Here is a 22,312-nt window from a genome sequence, read left to right on the forward strand (position 1 = left end):
TCCACCGGGACAATCGGGTTACTTGACGAACTTGACTAGTACAAGCGCACGTTGAGTTGAACGACATAGAGTGCGCAAACACTCCGTGTGGTCAAACTACTGCCGACAACCCTAATACGACTCAGTTTCGTCAAACATGTCCTACGTGGCAAAATCAACCTCGGCCACGAACTCAAGGTTTGTTACCAATTTGCTGGACTTTTTCATAGTCCCAAACATCTTCAATTATAACAGATATTCATACTAACAATTTAAAATAGTAACGGAACAACAATTCTAATCATACAATATGGAAGCATTTGATGAATATCAACTTAACATGGATTTACACATAAGTAGTACTTGAAGTTAAACAACAAAGAATGTAAATTGCATGTAGAAAATCATACACACCAGTAGGATAGTTGAGAATCTCTTCTCAACGCCCGTAAACAGGTTAATATATTACACACTTCATCATTTAGACATTTCTACAAACACTTAGACTACATATTCCAACATACATGACGTATGTTGGTGATAACACACATTTGGACAATTCCTTTCGCTAAGGAGTTGATACATATACAACTAGCACAATTATACGAAAATTAATCATGGCAAACACATGTTCGTATTTCATACGTATACGATACTTTCTACATATACAAGGAATACGCAATTCTCAATATATCCCATATATATCAGGAATGCAAAATAAACATCGCATTTGACATGTGAAATTGCACTCACAACAATAATAAACCATTAACCGACATTGAAAGCCTTGAAAACCATAACCTATACGAATATAGTCCGCACCTTAAACTAGAAAATATGCACAGATCTGATTCAGACGATAAGTCTTCATCAACGGCGACTAGATAACCTAAGGCATGACTAACAAGAGCTACATCAACACTTAGACTATGCTAAGCTCGAAAACAGACTAGGGTTTGATTGACTTACCCAAGAATGAACTTAGAATCACCGGAATAACGATTCAGAAGTGATGGTTTAGGGACGCAGAGTAACAAGGAAAAATCTCAAGATGATTCACCAACTTCTCTCTCACTTTCTCTCTTTTCCTCTCTCTCTCTCTTAACTAGGGTTTGGAAATTCGTATGGAATTGAGAGTGAGGGTTTTAAGGTCTTTATATAGGCCTAATATGGATGAAAATAGCCCTAGGGCCAAGGTATACTTAGGTAATAACCAAATCGGGTCTATAACCGTCCAACGGAGCACTTCTGGTGGTCTTTTTTCCACGTGTGGTTGGACTTAAGCTCACTGACCATGGATCTAGGTCAAGCTGAGTTTTTGTACCGATTGAATTTACAGATCAGTCGTGGCGGACCAATCTCAATTCAATGGTCACCGAAACCCGATCAAGTCCACCGGCACTATGACATGCCTAGGCCATCTTCCCTGATCCGAGGGTAAATTTGGGTCAGAATCCAACGGTTAGAATGCTTAGAATCTGCGCGCAAGCGACACGACTCAGATTTCATAAATTCATATTTAATTTCTTAGCTTTCTCACACTTTTTACTCCGGACTCAAGCAAATCGACACAGGACATCATCTGGACTTGATTTTTGAGGTGATGGTCAAGCCCAACAAGGTGATTATAATTGTCTAAGATCGTCGCTATCGGACTTTCGAGGCGCGGTTCAGGTCCGATACAAAGTTTTCAAGTACTCCCGAGAGCAATTGGATTTAGCATTGAGTCCTAGATTTCAGGGTAACATAGCGTTAACGATTCTACAGGTTTTGAGTCCTACAAATCAAATTTAAAGTGATTAGTGCTAATTTCACAAGCAATCGAGTTTAGCGCTAATTAACCCATATATAACTTCTAAAGAATTTGAGGTAGTACTCGGGTCTTTGCATAAAATTTTTCGGGTCATTACAATCTAACCCCCTTAAAGAAAAATTTTATCCTCGAAATTCGTTCCTTCTCATACTCCTCAAGGATCTGAGGGTAGCTCTTTCTGACCTCAGCTTCAGCCTCCCAAGTAGCCTCTTCTTCACTATAATGCGTCCACAGTACTTTCACAAGAGGGATAACCTTGCTACGCAATACATGCTCCTTCTTGTCTAGGATACGTGTCAGTCGCAGTACACATGTGACATCCTCGCTTAACTGCACCTGCTCCCAACTGATAATATGCGAAGGATCAGGAACATACTTCTTCAGCATAGAAACATGAAATACGTTATGCACGCCCGCAAGTGGTGTGGGCAAAGCAAGGCGGTATGCTACTGCTCCCACTCGATCCAGTATTTGAAATGGATCAATAAATCTCGGCGTGAGCTTCCCCTTCTTACCAAACCGCAGGACTCCCTTCATAGGGGAAACCTTAAGAAATACATGGTCTCCAACCTCAAACTCAAGTGGTCGCCGCCTCATATCAGTGTAACTCTTCTGCCTACTCTGGGCTGTCAGAAGTCAACGTCAAATAATGTCAACTTTCTCTGAAGTCGCTTGTACCAACTCTAGGCTAATCAAACTACGCTCACCAACTTCTGCCCAGCAATGCGGTGCTCTACACGGGCGACCATACAATGCCTCATAGGGAGCCATGCCGATACTCGCTTGGAAGCTGTTGTTATACGCGAACTCTGCATAAGGGAGACAATCATCCCAACTATCCTTGAAATCCAAAGCACATGCTCACAACATATCTTCCAGAACTTGATTCACACGTTCCGTCTGCCCGTCTGTCTGCTGATGAAACGCGGTGCTGAACTTCAATTTCACACCCATCGCTTCCTGGATACGAGTCCAGAAGATAGATGTGAATCGCGTGTCTCTGTCAGACACAACTCCAAGGGAACTCCGTGCAGATGTACAATCTCCTTGGTGTACAACCTAGCCAACTCGTCTGTAGAGTTTGTGACTCTGATCGGTAAGAAATGAGCCGACTTCGTCAATCGGTCGACGATCACCCAAATAGAGTCATATCCCTTCCTTGTTCTCGGTAGCCCTAAGATAAAGTCCATAGAGATGAAGTCCCACTTCCATTCTGCTATGGGCATGGGCTGAAGCAGTTCAGGAGGTTGGCGATCTCTGCCTTGACCTACTGGCACGTGAGACAACGAGATACAAACTCAGCAATGTGAACCTTCATGTTGTCCCACCAATAGGATCTCCTCATATCTTGATACATCTTCATGCTACCAGGATGCATCGCAAGCTTAAAATTATGTGCTGACTCGAGAACATCCTGTCTCAAGTCAGGAATGTCTGGAACACATAGCCGGCCACGATATCGTAGGCCCCCATCAGAACTAACACTTCACTTGGAGTCTTCATCTGTACTAACTCGCTCTCTCATCTTCGCTAAAAGTTCATCATCTGCCTGAGCTGTAATGATCCTCTCGTCAATGAGGGGCTATACTCGAATGTGTGCGATAACCTCATACGACTCTTCCACCATAAGTTTCTGCTCAAAGTCTCGCACAAACTCTATCATGTCCCATTCTGCTATCATTAGCGGAGCCGCAAACTCTATAGCCTTCTTGTGACTCAATGTGTCTGCCATAAGGTTTGCCTTGCCCGGATGGTAAGAAACATCGAACTTAAAGTCTTTCAATGTTTCCATTCATCGACATTGCCTCATATTCAAGTCACGCTGCGTGAAAATATACTTAAGGCTCTTGTGGTCGCAAAAGAGCTCGAACTCCTCTCTGTAGAGGTAATGTCTCCAGAGCTTTAATGCGAAAATGACAGCTGCCAACTCCAGGTCGTGTGTAGGGTAATTCTCTTCGTGTTTCCTCAACTGCCTCGAGGCATATGCAATCACCCTGTAGAAGGACACAACCCAGACTAATGCGAGAGGCGTCAGTATATATCGTATACTTAACCCCTTCCTCTGACAATACTAGCACAGGGGCGGACGTCAACTTGTCCTTCAGCTCTTGAAAAGCTATTTTCGCCTTTTCATTCCAAGCAAACTTTAAGTCTTTCTGTGTCAACTGATACAACGGTCTGGCTATCTTCGAGAAGTCTCGTATGAAACGTCAATAATAGCCTGCTAGACCCAGAAAGCTCCTCACCTCAGTAACTGAACCAGGCTGCTTCCAGTCCTGAACTGCAGCTACCTTAGCGAGATCGACAATTATCCCTTCCTTGGACACCACATGTCCTATGAACTTGATTTCCTCTTTCCAGAAATCACATTTCTTTAACTGCGCAAAAAGCTGATTCTTCTTGAGAGCATCCAAGACCGCTCTTAAGTGCTCCTCGTGCTCTTCCCGACTCGCAGAGTACATTAAAATGTCATCGATAAAGACAATGACGAATCGGAACAAAAATGGCCGAAACACCCTGTTCATCAGATCCATGAACACAGCTGGTGCGTTCGTAAGATCGAACGATATCACAAGGAACTCATAATGGCCGAAACTAGTCCTGAATGCGATCTTCTGCACGTCCTCATTCTTGACGCGCAACTGATGATACCCTGACTGCAGATCAACATTCGAAAAGTACCGTGTCCCCTTCAACTGATCAAATAGATCATCAATCCTGGGCAAGGGATACTTGTTCTTCACAGTCACCTAATTTAACCTACGATAATCTATATATAATCGCAAGGAACCATCCTTCTTCTTGACAAACAGAACAGGTGCTCCCTAAGGAGACACACTAGGTCGAATAAAGCCCAAATTCAACAAGCCATCTATATGCTTCCTCAATTCCTCCATTTCACTCTGAGGCATACGATAGGTGGGCAAAGAAATAGGTGTCTCACCAGGCATGAGATCGATAGTAAAATCAATCTCGCGCTGAGGGGGTAATCCAGGAATCGACTCGAACACATCTTTAAAATCTTGAACTATTGGCATGCTTTCAAGCGCCGAACCAACAATACTCTCCAACAGAGAAGTATAATAACCAAAATGAAAAGGGTAACTGACCTGAACAGGGAAAGTAAATATCTCACCCTCAGGTCCGCGGATTGTCACCAGCCTAGCTTCACAATTAATCTCTGCTCGCATCTTCATGAGCCAATCCATACCCAAAATGACATCGTAATGGTATAGAGTTGCGACAAATAGGTCAACAAGAATTGATCTGCTCCCTAGATTAATCAAACAACCCATACAAATCTTGGTAATATTAAAGGAGGTCCTTGCAGCGGTAGTGAGCATCACTCCCTTCATAGTAACATTGCCCAAACTCAGGCATTTAACTGCCGCATACGATAAAATAGAGGTAGTGGACCCTGTATCCACCAACAAGGAAACGAGAATACCTTGAATGTGAGATGTAACCTCAAAAGATCTCGGTGCCAAGTCAGCCCCAAGCGCTTCAGCTGTAAGTGCATGAACTCGAGCTTGCTGTTGGCAATCCTGCGGTGGAACCATGGGCTGCTGAGGTGGCCTGAAGTGAGGTATAGAAGGTCTGAAGGATGGGTGAGTTGGCGCTGAACGAAGGGGTGGAGGTGATATGACCTGAGGCATCGGACGGCTAATCCTCTGTGGTGGAGTAAATCCACTATCCCGCATTTGCGTAAAGCAATTACGATCTGAATGCCTAATCTTCCCACAGTACGAACAACGTAAGTCAGAACGCATTGGCTGAGTGGGTGGCGCTGCGTGTCTCGGAGGAGAATCTGCCCGCGGCCTGTTGCCGAGAAATGATGTACTCGGAAAGTCAGGTCGTGGTCTAGGAACTATAGGTGCTCGCATATGGGACGACTTATCCCCGTCCTGCTCAGCTCACAGGGACATGCTCACCAACTCAGCATAAGAAGATATGCTAGTACAGCACATCTTTGATCGAATCTCAGGCCTCAACCCCTCAGAAAAATGCCGCATCTGCATCGGCTGATCACCCAAAAGCAAAGGAGCATATCGACCCAGCTCAGTAAACCGGTTCTCATACTCTGTCACCGGCATCCCTCCCTAACGGAGGTGAAGGAACTCACTCTCCTTCTCGTGTCAGTACATAACTAGGAAATACTTCTCATGGAAGCGTACCTCAAACGCCTGCCACGTCCACTCAAAACCCTCCGCAACTGTGCAAAGAACACTGCCCCACCATAAACTGACCTCCTTCTCAAACAAGAAGGAGGCAAGCTCGACCTGCTCAGCCTCAGAATAGTGAAGCAGCCTCAGCATCTTAAAGATGCGATCAATCCAGTACTTGGACTCCTCGGGTCTATGAGAACCCATAAATGTGGGAGGTCGTAAGTGCTGAAATCGCTCAAATGTGCCGCTAGCACTAGCATTCCCAGATGGGTGCATAGGTGAAGCAGGTGGAGTCGCCCCCATCGACTGAGCAAAGATGTCAGCCATGGAAGACAAAAACTGCTACTGCTATTGGTGCTGCTGCTGGTGGATCTGCTGCTGCTACATCAACAACATCATCTGCTCAAGCCTATCAGGAGGTGGAGCGGACGAAGATGCATAAGGCATCGATGCAAATGCACTGTTCGGCTCAAGAACCGAAGGCGTGACTAGTGTAGCCATAGGTCGTATCACAGGAGTCGGCCTAGCAGTGGGGCCAGTAGCTGGCTGAGAGTCCGGCCCAGCACCAAAATGAGACGGGCCCGACTGTGGATCCGTCTGCCTATCGCCTAGGGGAGAAACCCTAGCAAGCGACTTGTCCAAAGAGAGACGGGCCGAAGTCTTCGAACCCTTAGGAGGCATACCCTACATTCAACAGAGGATGCAACCTGTGAGATTCAACATCCACATAATCCACTTACACAGCATTTTCATTGCAACACAAGGAAAAACAACATGCATTTCATTTAACAAAATTGTCACAATACAAGAAGTGCAGCATTACATGGATCACGATAGAGAAAGCATGCGAGCTAAAACAACTTAAGCTTCAAACAACAAATAACTTCCAAACTACTACGCCTATAATGGCAACACACAAAAATAAACAATAAAACAAAGCAAGGGACGACTACATCTGCAACTACTCGTCGGAATCAGGAGATGGAGGAGGGGCACCCTTATCTTGCAGACAACACAGGATAGACTTCAGAGTTCGAGACATCTTCTTGAACTTATGCTTCACGAGGCCTCGAAGATCCATAATATCCTGGCGTAGGACAGCCTGACCCTCCTCAAGCCGAGCTATATGGGCATCCCTGACAGCCTGATCTGTGCCCTGCTCGGGTGCCACAGGAGGAGAACTCTCACTCGTGTCCTGGGCCTCCACTTCTTCCTCATCCTGCTCTTCTTCTTCTTCTTCTATCTCAGCTCCACCTTCACCATTGCTCTCTTCCTCATCGCTCTTAGTCTCATCCTCACTTTCTTCAAGTGAGGCTTGTCGTCGACGAGGCCCAATGTCTATCTGATTAAGGGTCGTCTCATTAATGTAACGAACAGGTACTGACGTTTTCGCCCCAACCCTGTAGCCAAACTCATGTGCAAGCTTACAGATGAGTCGGCCAAATGAGAGCAATTCGCTCCTCCTATTCGAACGAGCGATAAGGACAACCTGATGCAAGATGTACGTTGGCACACATAGCTTCTCTCCTTGCCCCACCTGATATAGGAAATCTACTATCAGGCGCGTACACTCGCAGCGGTTGCTCCAGCTTGGATAAACATTGAATGTGCACATGTGGTGAAGCAAGCAGAAGTCGTATGTCATGTTGGTAGCTAAAAGGCTTCTGTTACGCTACCATTCGACCAGACGACCACACAGGAACCGCGTGCGGCGATCCCTCTCGCGCGCACTACTCAGATTCTTCTCACTAGTATGAACCTCGCCAAGCGGTACGTTCAAAAGGCGGGATATCAAAGCGACGTTGATCGTGGCCTCCCGATCTCTTCCGCAAGGGATCTTGCACTACAATGGCTCCAGCGAAGGTTCCCGAATGTGGGTATAAAAAGCTTGGACAATACCCACATTGGCGTGGTATTTGTCCTCGAACAAGGGACACTAACCAGCCCCTTCCAGGCGCTCCAATAAGAGAAATTTACCAAAAAACCATGGATCTACATGAGCTTCAAAAAGGACCCTACGGCCTTCATAAACTCCATGAGATAGCTCCACCAACAGAGTTCTTCCAATGGGAGCTTGAGGATCGAGGTCCCACTTTGTCTTAAACTCTCGAGTGGCGGTCGTGCTCGCATCGGCACCTCTCGGCCTCCGTGCATGGGTTGGGCAGCTAGGCTCGGCTTCATCAATGGGCGCTCTCTTCTTCCCCATGAAAGAGAGAATGGAAGAAATGAAAAATATGGCCGTAACAAACTCAAATAGGGCCATGAAAAATGAGAGAAAAGAGGGAAATGGGAAGAATGGTAAGGCTTTCACGAATTTGAGGCTCAAAGGAAGGATTTGAGTGCTCAAATGGAAAGAAAAGAGAGGGAAAATAGCAATGGAGGTGGGTTTTGAGATAGGTAGAATGGGGATGCATGAAAATGGAAGAAGAAAGGGTTTGGGAGGGATTTTTGTGGGGTTTTGAGGAAAATTTCAAGAAAAGGAAAGCATGGGAGGGTATTTTGTGAAGGAAGGAGGGTTTAGAAGGGATTTTAATCATGCAACCCTGGATGAGTGGGCCACACTAGACCCCACATGCGTCGGCCCGAGCCGGCCGGCTGGGCGGCGTGGGCTCGCTGAACCGGCGAGGTCATCGCCAGTCTCTGGTGGGCCCTTAGTCCGATTCGATGCTTATCGGGTCACTATGAATAGAATCTGATACAAATACACTATTACTGGCTTTCTAATGGCTGGAAAGGGATAATGCACCGTCTAAACCCGATAATGGACGGTCTAAAAAAGATTTGGGGTCGCTGTGTGTGATCAGGAGTGTGCACGGACTCGATCTCGGTGATCATTTTCAGTCAAATTTCGTTGATAAGAGCAACTGGAAAACCTACACAGATTCTAGAATAAGCTCACACCCTCCTACACTAAGGTGGCGATAGCATGTGTTGTGTGACCATAACCCAGGTCCGGTTTAATCCAAATTATGCTCGATACCAACTTGTAACGCCTTAAAATTTGGGGGTCAAGCATAACTCAGCTCCCGAGTTTCAAAATATCACTTATGCAACATATGTAATGATAGATGTATGTTGTCTATATGAGTGCATAAACATGGAATAGATTAAGCCAAACTGCAAACATAATTCAGGGATAAGTGAAAGTCGCAAGCGGAAGACTTACAGAAATATATGTGAACATGTACAAGTACCTGTAATATGTATGCTTTGCCAGGTCAAAATGAAATCATCTATTATGAAGAAAACCCAGAATCCTCGTAGATCAGGACATGGCTCACATGAACCCGCCTGAGAATTGTATAAAAGAAAATGCGTCCTCGTCATCCTCATACTCCTGCTCTGCCTCAGGGGTTGCATCATCATCTGCATTTAAGATAGAGTCTGGTTGGTGTTGAAACACCATCCCAGAATGTGGGAGTGAGTGATCAACTCAGTGGAACTATACAGTAAAAGTTAACATGTTATCAAATCAATCAAGCAGTAATGATAAGGCAATACAATCAAACACGTCCTAATTACTCTTGTTAATGCAAGGATGTATGTAGAAATGATGCATGCTCTCGCCTGCACTCCCTCAGTGTCTTCATCTTAGGGTACGCATGACAACCTCTCGCAGTGCCAACGACGCCAACGCACATGCAATGCGGTGCACGAACATGATTACCAAGTTGCTATTAGTCCTTTTCATACAGAAGGATTAGGAAGCTAGGGTACCTTCCTCATATCAATTTCCAAACAGTGATCCATTCTAGGGTCGTCAGTCCAAGACAATCTTATACGATCATATGGTTTTAGGTCACTACAAAGGCCTCATCACCAATCAATGCATGCCTATCATACCTTAGTTACTACCCTAAGGCTCATCGCCTCAATGCAGTAGCAAGGTATGCTCGAGGTCACTACAAAGGGCTCGTCACCAATCAATGTAGGCCGACAGCACGAATATAGTGTCCCATACCACCATAATCAGCTCACGAGTCTGGTGTGCTCACTAGTCACTACGGGGAGGCTCGTCATCCCAGCGTAGGCCGACAACTCGACCACGGTGTCCCATACCACCATGCCCGGCTCATGAGTCTTAACGGATCAAGGTACAATAGTTAACGGGATTACATTGGTAAGTTTGGTACCCTAGATTCAAGCAATAGCGTCTATACATGGTGTACATCCACCGGGACAATTGGGTTACTTGATGAACTCGAGTAGTACAAGCGCACGTTGAGTTGAACGACATAGAGTGCGCAAACACTCCGTGTGGCCAAACCACTGCCGACAACCCTAATACGACTCGGTTTCGTCAAACACATCCTACATGGCGAAATCAACCTCGGCCACGACCTCAAGGTTTGTTACCGATTTCCTGGACTTTTTCATAGTCCCAAACATCTTCAATTATAACAGATATTCATACTAACAATTTAAAACAGTAACGGAACAACAATTCTAATCATACAATATGGAAGCATTTGATGAATATCAACTTAATATGGATTTACACATAAGTAGTACTTGAAGTTAAACAACAAAGAATGTAAATTACATGTAAGAAATCATACCCACCAATAGGATAGTTGAGAATCTCTTCTCAATGCCCGTAAACAGGTTAATATATTACACACTTGATCATTTAGACATTTCTACAAACACTTAGACTACATATTCCAACATACATGACGTATGTTGGTGATAACATACATTTGGACAATTCCTTTCGCCAAGGAGTTGATACACATACAACTAGCACAATTACACAACAATTAATTATGGTAAACACATGTTCGTATTTCATACGTATACGTTACTTTCTACATATACAAGGAATACGCAATTCTCAATATATCCCATATATATTAGGAACGCAAAATAAACATCACATTTGGCATGTGAAATTGCACTCACAACAATAATAAACCATTAACCGACATTGAAAGCCTTGAAAACCATAACCTATACAAATATAGCCCGCACCTTAAACCAGAAAATGCGCACAGATCTGATTAAGACGATAAGTCTTCATCAACGGTGACTAGATAACCTAAGGTATGAATAACAAGAGCTACATCAACACTTAGACTATGCTAAGCTCGAAAACAGACTAGGGTTTGATTGACTTACCCAAGAATGAACTTAGAATCACCGGAATAACGATTCAGAAGTGATGGTTTAGGGACGCAGAGTAACAAGGAAAAATCTCAAGATGATTCACCAACTTCTCTCTCACTTTCTCTCTTTTCCTCTCTCTCTCTCTCTCTTAACTAGGGTTTGGAAATTCGTATGGAATTGAGAGTGAGGGTTTTAAGGTCTTTATATAGGCCTAATATGGATGAAAATAGCCCTAGGGCCAAGGTATACTTAGGTTATAACCAAATCGGGTCTATAACGGTCCAACGGAGCACTTCTGGTGGTCTTTTTTCCACATGCGGTCAGACTTAAGCTCACTGACTATGGATCTAGGTCAGGCTAAGTTTTTGTACCGATCGGATTTACAGATCAGCCATGGCGGACCAATCTCAATTCAACGGTCACCGAAACCCGATCAAGTCCACCGGCACTATTACATGCCTAGGCTATCTTCCCTGATCTGAGGGTAAATTTAGGTTAGAATCCAATGGTTAGAATGCCTAGAATTGGCACGTAAGCGACACGACTCAGATTTCATAAATTCATATTTAATTTCTCAGCTTTCTCATACTCTTTACTCTGGACTCAAGCAAATCGACACAGGACATCATCTGGACTTGATTTTTGAGGTGATGGTCAAGCCCAACAAGGTGATTATAATTGTCTAAGATCGTCGCTATCGGACTTTCGACGCGCGGTCCAGGTCCGATACAAAGTTTCCAAGTACTTCCAAGAGCAACTGGATTTAGCGTTGAGTCCTAGATTTCAGGGTAATATAACGTTAACGATTCTACAGGTTTTGAGTCCTACAGATCAAATTTAAAGTGATTAGTGCTAATTAACCCACATATAACTTCTAAAGAATTTGAGGTAGTACTCGGGTCTTTGCACGAAATTTTTTGAGTTATTACACTGCCCGAATATCGCGGGTAATTGGAATTTGACCAGTAGGACCGCGAGACCAAAATGAATGAGATGCATACTCCCACACACAAACATGCATACGTGCGATCTTAGGTCGGGTCTCACACTTATCATACTCAAAGCATTCTTAAGTACGCAATTCATCGTTTCCCAAATAGATTTCAACTTGAATCATTGAAAATTTTCTAAAAATTTACTCAAATCTGGGAAAGCTTGAGAGAACACTGATTAGGTTACCTAATCCCCCATTCCTAACTAAAAAATCTACATTGTCCACAATGTAAAAGAAATAAGCATGTAATGTAAAAGAGGCAATGAAAAGAAAAAGGGAAGTGATGGAAAGATGATACATGAAGAAGAAATTTTAAAGCTTTTCCAATGATATCAGTGTGAAGATGGGTAGCACAAAAGACTCAAACAGATGATAAGCAAACTAACCTAAAACGGTGAAAAGCAAACTATCCTAAATAGTGAAAGCAGTAAATCTAACTACACCTCTATCAAACTAGAAGGTCAATCCTATAAACAAGATCATTCAGAGGTATGGACATGTCCTCTGAATCAAATTTTTCAACAAATGACTTTAAACGATGTCTATTCACTTTGAAGTCATTGCCATTGTTTGGATTTCAAATCTCAATGACCCTATAAGGATAAACACTAGTAACAGTGAAAGGGCCGGTCCAATGGGATCAGAGTTTTCCCAGAAAGTGATGTAATCGAGAATGCACAAAAGGACCTTCTGACCTAGTGTGAATGCTTTTCTGAGAATGTGTTGATCATGAAACACCTTCATTCTATCCTTGTAAATTCTTGAATTCTCATATGTGTCATTCTGAATTTTTTCGAGTTCATTTAACTGGAGTTTGCGCAGCAAGCTAGCGTTGGCTAAATTGAAGTACAGATTTTTAATTGCCCAGTAAGCCCTATGTTCCAACTCCACAGGTAAGTGGTAAGCTTTCCTATAGACAAGTCTAAAGGGAGACATTCTATTAGGGTTTTTAAATGCAGTATGGTAAACCCATAATACATCGGTCAATCGGATTGACCAATCCTTTCGATTAGGGTTAACCGTTTTCTCCAAAATGTGTTTAATCTCCCTATTGGAAATCTCAACTTGCCCACTTGTTTGTGGGTGATATGGAGTACTTACCTTGTGAGAGATGCCATATTTCTTCATTAAATTCGTGAATGGCCTATTACAAAAATGTTAGCCCCCATCACTAATGATGGCTCAAGGTGTTCCGAACTGGGAAAAGATGTTCTCTTTTAAGAATTTAATAACCGTTTGATGGTCATCTCTTCAATCCACTTAATGACATAGCCTACTACTAGCAAAATGTATAAATTCCGAAAGGATTGGGGGAATAGTTCTATGAAATCAATATCTCAGCAATCAAATACTTATATGATAAGAATGGGGTTTAAGGGCATCATATTTCGATAGGACAATGCTCCCAATTTCTGACAATGCTCACAAGCTTTACAAAACTCATGAGTATCCTTGAACATAGTGGGCCAGTAAAAGCCGCACCGTAGAATTTTGGCCATGGTCTTTTTGGCAGAAAAGTGACCACTATAAGCCTAAGAATGACGGAAGGAGATGACACGTTGGTGTTCATTTTCTGGCACGCATCTCCTTAAGATTTAGTTTGGGTAATATTTAAATAGATATAGATCATCCCAGAAGAATTTGCGTACCTCAGTGAAGAATTTTTTCTTATCTTGCGCAGTCCAATGTGTTGGCGTGAAACCTGTAGCAAGATAATTAGCAATATTCATAAACCAAGGTAAATGAGAGACTTTGAACAATTGTTCATCAGGGAACATGTCATTTATACATGTCATCTTAAGGGAATTAGAGAGATCAAAGCGGGAAAGATGGTCAGCCACTACGTTCTCTACTCCCTTTTTATCTTTTATTTCTAAATCAAATTCTTGGACTAGGGGATCCATCTTATCAGGCGAGGCTTTGCATCATTCTTAGAAAGAAGATACTTAAGCGCCGCATGATCTATGTAAATGATGATCTTAAATCCGATCAAGTAGCAGCTAAATTTATCCAAAGCGAACACTGAGGCTAAGAGTTCCTTTCTGTAGTAGAGTAATTCACTTGAGCATGATTTAGAGTTCTACTTGCTTCATGAACAATGTAGGGTTTCTTTTCTTTTCTCTGGCCTAAAACCTCCCTAAGAGCATAATCAGACATGTCACACATAAGTTCAGAAGGCTCTAGTCGGGTGGCTGTATGATAAGTGTAGTGGTCAACATGCCCTTAAGCTTAGTAAAAGCTTCCTGGCAGTGCTTAGTCCACTCGTATGGTGCATCTTTTGAAGTAGATTGCATAAAGGACAAGAGAGGTGACTAAAGTCCTTTATGAATCTCTTGTAAAAACTGGCATGTCCTAAGAAGGATCGCACATTTTGTATGTTCTTGGCTGGAGGTAAGTTAGAGATAAGATCAATCTTAGCCTTATATACCTCAATTCCCTTGAATGAGATGATGTGTCCAAGGACAATTCCCTTACGAAACATGAAATGGCTCTTCTCCCAATTAAGTACGAAATTCTTTTCCTCACATCGCTGCAACACACATTTAAGATTCTCCAAACAATCGCTGAAGGATGGACCAAAGACAGAGAAGTCATCCATGAAAACCTCTAAATATTACCCCACCATGTTAGGAAAAACACTCATCATGCATCACTAAAAAGTGGCGGAGGCATTACATAGTCCGAATGGCATCCTTCGATAAGCAAATGTGTCAAAGGGACAAGTGAATGTGGTCTTTTCCTGATCTTCAGGGGTTATCACTATCTGATTGTAGCCTGAATACCTGTCAAGGAAATAATAGTACGAGTGACCAACTAGCCTTTCCAAGATTTGATCAATGAAGACAAAGGGAAGTGGTCCTTCCTCATGATGGTATTCAACTTTCTATAGTCAATGCACATTTTCTAACTAGTAGTAACTTTAGTTGGCATAAGTTCATTGTTAGCATTGGCTACGATGGTGATTCTGGACTTCTTAGGAACCACTTGAGTTGGACTCACCCATTGACTATCGGATATCGAGTATAAGATATCCATATCCAAAAGCTTAAGAACCTCGGCCTTAACCACTTCCTTCATGTTTGGATTTAATCTATGTTACGGTTGTTGGAAGGTCTTCGCATTATCCTCTAGATAAATGTAGTGAGTACAAATCAAAGGGTCAACTCCCTTAAGGTCTGCAATCAACCATCCAAGGTCTCCCTTGTGCTTAATGAGAGTAGAGATGAGCATACTCTCATGTTCTTGCTCGAGGTGGGAAGAAATCACCACCGGATATGCCTCATCTTGACCTAAATAAACATCAGTTTAGTGCCTTGAGGTTAGACGGTAGAGGCACTACATCAGTTTGGGGTAATTCTTTAAATTGTGGCATCAACTTTAAGTACCGGCATGGTATCCAGCATGGTTCCTATCTCCCTAATCATATCATCTTCTAAATCATAGGAGTGGGCCAGGCACATCTCTAGAGAGTCAAAGGATAAGGTCATTAGAGTTCTATCTTCCACGAAAGAGTCAATCATGCTAATGTCGTGGAAATCGTCATCATCCTTTAATTATTTGCCAGTATTGAAAAAGATATCTAACTCTAATGTCATATTTCCAAAAGACAAACTTATGACTCCATTCATATAATTAATAATTACATTTGATGTGGCAAGGAATGTGCGACCAAGAATGACTGAAATTTGAGTGCTCATGTCATTGATAGGTTGAGTATCCAGGATGATAAAATCTACCAGGTAGTAGAATTCATCAACCTGGACCAACACATCCTCGATTATCCCTCTCAGTACACGGACTGAGCAATTAGCAAGTTGTAATGTGGTTCGAGTGGGTTTCAATTCACCCAAACCTAGCTATTCGTAAACTGAGTAAGGAATCAGATTTACGCTCGTTCTTAAGTCAAGAAGTGCATGCTCCATCTGGTAGTTTCCAATTACACAAGGGATGGTTGGGCTACCGAGATCTTTATATTTTTGTAGCACATCTTGCTTAAGGATGACACTCACTTTTTCTGTTAGAAAAATTTTCTTTTTGATACTTTGCCGCCTCTTAATCATACATAGGTCTTTTAGAAATTTGGCATATGAAGGAATTTGTTTTATAGCATTTAGCAGAGGAATATTGACCTTCACTTAAGAACCTTTAGAATGTTTTGCGAGTTAGAGAGAGGGTTTGGTGCTATCAACCATTGGGGAAATGGGGTAATCGGCTTGCCTTGAAGTTTCGGTTCTAATTCTTGTGGAGTAGTACTAGGTCTATCATCATTGTCCTCTTCTGGGTCCTTAAGCTTTTCAGCCCTAACTGAAATAGTTTTGTCAATGGTCTTCCCATTCCTAAGAGTGGTGATAGATTTAGCTTGCTCCATATGATTTGAAGAGTTGGGATTACTTATCTCATATTGCAGTATGGGATTGGGGACAGGTTGAGGAAGAAGCATCCCCTTTCCCTCAATTGTTAAGTGCGACTCTATCCTTTGAATAGATGACACAAGTGTTCCCAATGCTGATTTGATATCCTGGTTAAGTAGCTCTTGGTCTCGAATATGTTTTTAAAACGGATCCTCTTGAGGTTTCCCTTGAATTAGAATTTGATTAGGGAATCTTTGAGGAGAAGTCGTTTGTCCATTCCTCCAACTGAAGTTTGGATGATTTCTCTAACTAGGATTCTATGTATTGGAGGTGGGTCCATTGAAAGGTCTTTGGTAATTATTCACGGCATTAGATTGCTCATTCAGTGTCTCTTGAAAAACAAGTATTGTTGGACAAATTTCAGTTGTGTGAATGTTGCAAATACAAATACTGTAAACAGTTTCCTTGGCCTTTTCCTTTAGTTCCATGACATCGAATTTCCTTATGAGATTAGCCACTTTAGCATTGATATCATCATCCTCTTTCAGAAGGTATATTCCACCCCTCTCCTTTGATTGAGTGAGCCTAAAGGTGGTGCTCAATTTTGGGGAGATGTCCCATGATTATACGGTTTTAGCAAGTTTGTCAAAGTAATCCCACACTTCATCAACATTTTTATTCATGAATTTCCCATTACACATCATCTCAATGAATTGGCACATGAAAGATGTCAATCCGTCATGAAAGAAAGTTGTTATGTACTATGTTTCAAAATCGTGTTGTGGGCATGTACTGAAGAGATCCTTGAACCGTTCCCAACATTGGAAGAATGTTTCATCTTCCTTTCGGGTGAAGTTTATGATCAATTTCCTGATGGTGTTCGTCTTATGGTATGGAAAGAAATTTTTTTATGAACTCTCTCATCATGTCATTCCATGTGCCAATAGATCGCAGACATAGTGAGTGCAACCACGTCTTATCTTTCTCTTTCAAGGAGAAAAGAAAGAGTTTCAACCTGACGTGTCCTTAGACACGTTAGGAAAGTATAAAGTGGCTATAACCTCATCAAATTCTTGCAAGTGCAGGTATGGACTTTCAAATTCAAGTCCAAGGAACTTTGGAAGGAGTTGTATCACTCCAAGCTTGATATCCATATTTTCTGTGTTTTCTGAAAAAACCATACAAGAAGGGGTGCTCACCCCCACCAATTGTAATTAATCTCATAAAGTACGAGACGGGGTGCATAGTGTACCTCATTCTCATCCTAGACTTCTGCAACTCGAGGTTGCGACTAATTCATTGGTTGATTTAAGGTTGATTTGCAGCTATAACCTCAATTAACTCTGAGGATCTCGAGTAGTGTCTAACCCTATGATGGATAGATAACCCCTCAACTAATCCTCCTTCACTCAAAAGATGTCGAGTGTTGTCACGGACCCACTTGGGCATGAAACACTTACTGCCCTCAATTTCAGATTCTAACTTAAACCTAAAAAAGGAAAGAGGGAATAATAATTCTGGATAAAGAAAGGAACATAATTAAAAAGAAGTTACCAATTTGGAAGTTCCTAATTAAGATCCTGCAAAACAAAACAAAAGAAATCAACTTCTAAAAAACAGAAATTCGAAAATTAGAAAGTTTCTAAAAACAAAAATAGAAAGATGAATTAGTTTCTAAATATATATATATCTTAGAATCAGAAAGTTTTTAGAAAAAACAAATAAACCCCAATCTAGAAATAGAAAGAAAGAAAAATTAGAAAGAGATTACCAAATTAGAAGTTTCTATATTAGGATCCTACAAAATAGAAAAGTAAAGTTAGTTTCAAAAAAAAATCTAGAGAAACCCTAATGCTAAAAATAAAAAGTAAATAAATCCTAATCTTAACCTATTTCTAAAACTAATCAATCTCAGAAAAAACACAACCATTAATCCCAGCAACGGCGCCAAAAACTTGTTCACGACCACAAGTGTAGGGTCGCAATGTAGTAATAATCTCGGTGAGACTAAGGTTGAATCCCCATGGACTAATATCCTGTGTATTCTGAATTTAACTAGAACTAAAACTAGATAAAGAGGCAAATTTAAATCTGAATTAATTAAGAGAGTAATTGTGATTAAAGTGATTAAACTAATAAATACAAAGGTGGTAACTAGGGTTTCCAAGGATCCACTTGTAAAGATCAGGGAGCCCTCTTACTTGATTCAAGTCACACGATTGGAATTGGAGTCCTATCCTATCTAATTGGAAGATATACAATTGAGATCAATCTGAACTTTCCTTAACCTAATTCTCAATAAAGGAGAATTATGATAATTGAAAGAGATTCCATCACCAAACCATGCCCATGAGATGATGGCTAACAACAAGATTTACCAATCCCATAATCTCAAAGTCAGGAAAAGAAGATACTCAAAGCTATTGCAGATCTACTATAATTTGAGTCACAATAAACCATTAAGAACTGAAAGTATTCCTTTAAAATCAAACTAGAATCAAAGAAGGTTCAATATAAACATGAATCAAAGTAAAAGAAACATCTCATCATGTTACAAGCTTCACCTCTTAGCCCTAGCTAAGAGGTTTAGCTAACCATAAACATGAATGAACTAAAATCTCTTAAGAAAAGCATAAAAATGACTAAGCAAGAGGAAGAAAAACTCTTGGCGACAACTTCTCCACGCTTTTGCTCCACTCCTAAAACCCTAGAAGATTCCAAAGAACATCCTAGGGACTCTTATTTATAATTTTGTAACTCCAACTTTTGTACCGAGTTGGAAAAATTTTAAAACCGCCTCAAATTTAATCAATCCCTATGCTGTCTGCATAGCCTTAAGCGAGTCGAGGATAACCTTCAACTGGTTGAGGGCACCTTCGACTGGTTGAGGATTTCTTTTGACTGGTCGAGGATGACGGGAAATTAGAGGATTTTTTTGCTGGAGTTCAAGTCAACGATTCTTCGACTAGTCGAGTAGGGGCCTTAGACTGGTCGAAGGAGGGCTTAGACTAGTCGAAACAGGCAGATTTTTAAGGTCCCTTTTTTTCACTTCAAGTCTTCAATTCTCTTCATTCCTCACTTAGTTTTCTTGGATCTTTGGCATGTGAATTCTTTATTTTTGATCTTCTAAGATCAAACCTTTGGCTTGGTGATTCTTGAGCGTTAAATCTATGCTTTTAGCACCCTTTTCAATTCAAGCTCTTAAATTCACCTTACAACACAAACATGATTAGAATAAGACATTAAGCATTATTATGTTTATAAAACTAAGTAATAAATGGAGTCCAGTATGTAATTTTGAGCCTCAGCAATAACTGGGGTAATTCAAGAATTTATAAATGTTGTGATAGATGATCAACAAATCACACCCAGTCCCAATAAAGATGATGATGATGATATCAATGTGATTAATATACCTGACTTATCATTTAAACCAGTTAATACTGAGATTTGATTAGTCAAAGACCATTCAACTAATCAAATACTTAGTAACCCTCATACTAGTGTTTAAACAAGAAGACAATTAAAAAATATATGTAGTTTTGTCTACTTCACTTCCCAAATTGAACCGACCAATGTAAATGAAGTACTTGCTGATGAAAGTGCAAGTGCCCTGATTTGTCAATTAGCGTGAGTGTTGAGTCGGACAGACTGCAGAGCCTTATAGGAAGATCAATTCAAGCGTCTGCCTTAACCGGCATGTGTGCAAGCTCGCCTTAGGTAAATCTAAGCCTCACATCCCATGTCCCAAAACACCAGGTATATAAACCCTTAAAAAAACTAGAATATCATAGGGTTTTAAAGTTAAGAAAACTTTTTCAAAATCAGAAAATTCTCTAAGTTTTCTTGCTTTGTCAATTTTATCGATATATTTCTATATAGAATCGACTTATGTTGTCAATGTCCTCGATGCTTAAATGATATCATCGAAATGAGGACAAAATATGTCCAGTAACTACATACTCGTCTGGACTGATTTATCGATGTATTGATATAAATATCGATATCATCGATATTTGAATCTTGAGTCCATCAAAGGTGACTCGATAATATCGAAAGACAGATTTTCGGCGCCCCTGTTCTTACTTAAGAAAATCACATGTGCATCGATATATCGAAGTTGTTCTCGATACCATCGAAGTTCAAATCTCAATGATATCAGAAGGCTCTCGATGTTATCGGTCATGGGCGCCTAAGTTCTCTAGCAATTACTTCAGGATTATTTATCTACAATCGAGGAGCACTCAATAGAATCGATATTCAAATATCGATGATATCGGTATGGTTTCGATGGCATCAAACAGGGTCAGAAACTGTCCAGCAAGCTTAAACGAAAATTCTTTGGATTTATCGATGCATCGACACTCTATCGATATCATCAACATTTAAATTCCAATGATCTCGAAGGACCCTCGATCATTCTTATAAACCTGAAAGATTTCATAGCAAGTCTCTCTCATTTTCAAGTGTCGATGAATCGAACCTCTCATCGATGATATTAGAGTTCAAAATCCAATGACATCGATGCGTGTTTTGATTCCCTTGACTAGCTGGTAAAAGGTTTCAAAAGCATATGACATTTAAGTTTGTGTCATTGAGCGGCCAGTCGATGCAATCGAGAGTATACACTCGATGATATCGACCCCGCTCGATGATATCGAACTCTGTCATAAATGTGACCATTTTATATCTGTTGGAACCTTTTGCCTATATAAACAGAGCTTGTCTATTGTTGCTGGTAGAGAAAAAAGAGAGTGCTTTTGAGTGTTTTACCTTAGATCATATACCCAAAGCCTTTTCTCTTAAGGGAGTTTATCCTCCAATCCACCTTCATCATTGATATTCAATAGAGAGAATTGGGGAATGAACTTCCGCATTCAAGGATTCTCCAGATACTACCTTAATGGCAAATCATTAAGCTGGGATACCTTGAATGCATAGATGATTGGAATTGCTCTATCTTCCTAATAGGAAAACATTTAGAGAGTAGGATTCCATCATAACCTTGACCCAACCTGTCGCCATATATTGGTACATCATTTGAGTTGCGGATCAAGGAAGCAGCAAACTCTTCATCATCAAAGGAGGAGATCTTCATCAACGAGCTGAATGGGACTCATCCACTTATCTATAAGTAATTAGAGTCTAGAGGACCTTTGATCATTCCTCTGTAAGATTAGGTCTAAGGTGTTTCTCACCCTTGCAAGCCCTCGTAGGAGGCCTCCGACGAGAGTGTACATGGTGGGTATGTTGTGTGGACCCTTGCTCTATGGAGAGAATAAACATCCAGTTGAAGGCGAACCTGTCTAAAACCTTAGGTTAGAGGTGAACCATGTGAAACCTCAGTCAGGGTCTTATGGAAGATCTTTAGCCAATGTGCCTAAAAGTGGGTGCGTTGTGTTGACCCTTGCTCGTGAGGGCATAAACAATCAACCTCAGTGCAGGTTGTAAAGGTTGAAGGTGAACCTGATTTAAAACCTTATGTTTGAAGTGAACCGCTGTGAAACCTCCTTAGTGAAATCCGGTACACTCAAGGGTTGAGTGTAGTTACTAGGAGTGGAGTAGACAAGTAGTTAAACCACTATAAAAATGACTGTGTTTGAGATTTCTATTCTTTGGTTTGTGTGATTTGCTTTAATATTTTCATATCTGAATATCTGAGATCACACCTCACATACATACACAGTCATATCCATCATAAACTAGTTTGCTTATTGTTCACTTATTAAATAGTTTGTGATTGGATCCTTTACCGGGCTTGGAAGCTAGTAGAGTTACTTTTGAGTAATCCTAATATGAGATTGTTGTAAAGATTAGTACAATAGGATTTTAAATAAACCATAAAAACTTTAAAAGTCCCATTCACCCCCTCCCCCCCCCCCCCCCTCTCTAAGACATACTG

The 22,312-nt window shown here is 41.2% G+C and overlaps 1 non-coding gene across 1 annotated transcript; it reads left to right on the plus strand.

Moving 5' to 3' along the window:
* Positions 1 to 17,181: 17,181 nt before the first annotated feature.
* LOC131228412 (small nucleolar RNA R71) lies at positions 17,182 to 17,288 on the plus strand. Its single transcript, XR_009162915.1, has one exon. It is a non-coding gene; the product is annotated as a small nucleolar RNA R71 (small nucleolar RNA).
* The last annotated feature ends 5,024 nt before the right edge of the window (positions 17,289 to 22,312 follow it).

This window comes from Magnolia sinica, chromosome 15 (genome assembly GCF_029962835.1).
Source record: "Magnolia sinica isolate HGM2019 chromosome 15, MsV1, whole genome shotgun sequence".
In the NCBI taxonomy this organism is placed as follows: Eukaryota; Viridiplantae; Streptophyta; class Magnoliopsida; order Magnoliales; family Magnoliaceae; genus Magnolia; species Magnolia sinica.